We start from the raw sequence: 3,994 nt of genomic DNA on the forward strand, positions 1-3,994 counted from the left end.
CCCAGTGCAGATGTCCAGCCGGTGCTGGGAGGCGACCAGGCTGTAAGAACAAAATTCCCTGTAGCCTCCGACAGCTTAGCGGAGAAACCAAATGTTTTTCAAATGGGCCAAGTAAAACCAAGCAGCCAAAGGTCGGAGGGACTTCGACCCCCACATTGCTACGGTTCACAATGAGTGGGAATCCCCCCCTTTACTGTGTGCCAAATGAAGCATGCAAGTTCTGCAGCGTTGGTCTTCAATGGGGTCTTTCTGAAGTAATGAACCAAAAGTATCTTAGAATGACAAAGTGAATGCATCCTGGTCACCACGCATCCTGTATCTCTAATGAAAAGCATGATTTAGGGCTTGTCTTCTGTCTGCGCTGGTCATAGCCAGGGCTCTTTGGGAGGCTCAGAGGGGAAGGCTCTGCCGTGGTCTCCGGTCAAACGCACGCGTGTTCTCGGCGTGACCGGTGCATCACCCGCAGGGAAGGCGGCGGTGGTGGGCTTCCTTCCGCTCTAGCCGGGGCCTGGCTGAAGAACAGCGGCCACAGTGGCCGTGGAGCTCAGGGACTTCTGCGATGAGGGGCTGACATATTCTTGCTTTTCTCTTTCATACTCTGCTCTAATTAAGCTAGCAAAAAGGATAAACTTGCTTTCCTGGCAAACCGTCCTTAGATACCCCAGGGAAAAGCATCTTTCTATTTCAAACATCTTTTGATTCATAATTACTTTCCTGCTTTCCTTTCCACACTATTGCAGCAGTTATTTCTAAAGTAACATCCTTCTTGTGTTGACACATTAATAAAAGCGTCTTTAAAAGAAGTAAAAAAGGCATTTCTAGTTTGTTCCTTGGTTACAAGGAGCAAGTGAACACACGGATACTAACAAAGCTGAGCAAGTAAATATCCAGATCCGTTCCTGGGAAGGTTCTGGCTTTGCTGCGAGAGGAAGCGAGGAGCTCTGCACACATGTGCTCCTGCGTCCCCGTGGCTTAAAGCAGATTCTGCTGTCAGACATGTCAGAGCTTGCAATGGCGGGACCAGAGAGTCAGAACGGCACCAATTCTGGAGAGTTTTTCATTTACAGTTGCAGCCCATTTTCCAAGCTGTAGGTGTCTTATTGAAAGAAAATATTGCAGGTATTTAAGCAAAACATATGTGATTATTACTTATAATGCAATTTATGTGCTTGTAGGAGGCCTGGCTTATTATGTGGCTAAAAATCAGATGAAATGTCCTTCCAGCAGAGATTCCCACACTGCGATGCAAACTTCTCCAGCCTCAGCGCCCACCAGAAACCTCCACAGTTTGGGAGCTGTTGGGCTCGGGCACTGGCCACGCTTTTGGTTTACATAAAAATCCTGCTGCTCCCAGTCCGAGCGCTTGGGAACCGGCTCTGCTCAGCCCTTCCCAGAAGGATGCCCCAGCCCCGCCGCTGTGTTGTGACAGCTGAAAGTCATTGCGGAGCCAGGGCGCCTGCCTCTGCTCTGCAAACCCCGAGGCTTCAGACGCGTCGGGATTGGCCCTTCTTGAAACAGAAAGGTTTCTGGGTTGAAACAGAAAGGTTTTTCCTGGCTGCTGCAGTTCCCTGTGCTGCAGAGACCCAACCTGGTTGGGGCTGCAGGGACACGAAGGCGCAGGTGGGCATCGTGCTCCGGCTGTGAACCGGCAGCTGCGGCTGTGCTGGCTGGGGATGCTCAGGGACCGGCTCCACTCGAGGGCGCGTGAAACACTGCTGGGCTAACAAGAAAACCTGTTTGCTGCACAGCACGCGGTGCACAGAGCTCTCGCAGAAGCTCAGTGCCTTTGATTTAGGGTCTGATTCATCAGCATATTCCCAAAGGTTTATGTTTGGCCAGGCTGAAGCATTTATGAAACAGCAGCTGCCGTTACGGTCTTCCCCTCCACCGCAATCGCTTCTCCAGCATTCCCAACACTGTTGCACAGACAGTGCAATGGGTTTGGCTCATTCTCACATGGAGGGATTATCTTGTGCCCTTGTCCTGGCTGTGGATGTGACCCTGAGCATCGACGGGTACCGCAGGAGAGGCTCACCAGGCCAGGTTAGCGCTGGAATGAATTGATTTGCAAAACCGGAGTAGGCATCAACACAACGCAGGGGCTGAAGCCTTTCGATCTGCGAGTCACCAGCGGGCTGCCAGCATTTACCCCATCGACTCAGCTCACATTTTAATCACACAAATCCCGGTTGCAAACGGCAGCCTTAAATGATTTTCAGATGCAAACTGATTGCCCCTTTCTGCTGCTAAGAGAGCAATTACACCCCCGCTGTTGCCAGTACCTGAACTATCTCCACTTAACTGCATTTTCAGTGAAAAATCCCTTGACATTCCCCAAGGGGAAGAGAAAATATGAAACCCTACCATTTCCTTCAGTAACTGTTTAATTTAACACACTCGTGAGCTATAGCCATTAAACCCCAACACATTTAGTGGCTATCCCTTAGGAAAACCTGGGAGCATGATGGAAGCATGGGACAGATGGTGCCGGTGAGAAGGAAAACAGGACTGAACACAGGCTCTTGAAACATAAAAATTTACACCACGTTGGAAAGGAATAAAACACAAATGGTGAAGTCATGGCTTGTGTTTTACATACAAATTACACACAGGAATTTCCCCTGTTATAGGACTGAATGTTGTTCCCGACAGCACAGGTGAAGAAGAAACGCACCCTGGGCTGTGTGACCGCATTGCACGCATGACACGGCCGATGCTGGGCTTGAGCCTTTCTCCGTTCAATGCAAGTAGGATTGCCTTCATGGTCTCCCAGTTTTTGGGCGTCCTCCATAGCTTAAAGAGTAATATGGAAAGGAATTCCTACCTAAATGCTCCCAACCCTCCTCCGGGGACCAACCTAACAGCAAATCCTCCCTAAGACAGGCAGGGATTAACATATGACAACCCCGGACCGGGTGGTGAGGGCTGTGCCAGCCAAGTGCCACTCCTCGTACAATATCAGATATTCTAGTTAAAAGGATCAACTAACCTTAACAGAGGTGAATCTATATAAGCAGGGAAAAAAGGTTTTTAGCTCGTAAGAACACAGAAAAACACCTTAACCAACCATTAAACTGCTACACCGTAACTGCATACAGAAATCCAGGTGTGTAAGTACTTTGCTGCTCACGAGGAAGGATGCAGCGAAGGGGATGCTGCTCACCACCGGGGCCAGAGCAGCTTTCCCTCTCCTTCACAAATACATGCAAGGGAATGCATCGTTGGACTCCAAAACCAATGTATCATTTCACTTGTGCCTTGGTGTCCCTGACCATCCCCTCTGCCCCAGAGTGATACAGGCAATGGCTTTGGCACACAAGGCCAGCAGCAGGGAGACAAGGGTATGGAGCCTTCACACACACCGTGAGCCCCAGACTCGTGGGGGTAACTAAAGCCATACTTTATTCCTCTGCCCTGTCTCCATTTCTTCAATTACGGCTATTTAGCTTCAGTGCGTAAACATTTTAATGCAAATTACTGAATGGGTTGCCAGCTTCAAGTCCCTTAAGGAAAAAAAACTAATCCAAACGGTTGGCTGTACTGGTGGAATGCTAGATGCTCACTTCATATATATAAAAATAATAATAAAACTCAAGAGTTTTGTGCTGGCCTGCCAACACCATCAAGAGGCTGAAAATGTCAAATGATAGCACCATAAGCATTTCTGAGAGGTATCCCCCGAATTATTGCTGCTTTTGGTTTCCCTTCCCCAAAATGTTTTCCCGCTGGTCGCCCAGTGGCAGTGTGACCCCTACGGAGGGTCCCGGCTGCCCCGGCATCTCCCACGGGACCAGCGGGACCTGCACACCCAGCCCATGCCAGACCTTATTTTTCAGACCGATGGTTTGAGCACCGTTATAGTGTAGCACAAATAAAAGAAATCAAGCCTTCCCCGTGTTTCGAAAGAGCACCGTGCGGCTCGTGGGCGGCACCGTCCGGTGCTGCCGTGGGACGAGGCAGAGCCGCAAGCCCCGGCTGGGGCCCCACCCCCCCC

At 50.1% G+C, this 3,994-nt stretch overlaps 1 protein-coding gene across 1 annotated transcript in view; it reads right to left on the reverse strand.

The window, feature by feature from the left end:
• The window catches only part of LOC103914798 (A disintegrin and metalloproteinase with thrombospondin motifs 7-like), a 72,296-nt gene that overhangs the window by 14,998 nt on the left and 53,304 nt on the right, over positions 1 to 3,994 (reverse strand).

This window comes from Pygoscelis adeliae, unplaced genomic scaffold, assembly GCF_000699105.1.
Source record: "Pygoscelis adeliae isolate BGI_AS28 unplaced genomic scaffold, ASM69910v1 Scaffold13, whole genome shotgun sequence".
Classification (NCBI taxonomy): domain Eukaryota; kingdom Metazoa; phylum Chordata; class Aves; order Sphenisciformes; family Spheniscidae; genus Pygoscelis; species Pygoscelis adeliae.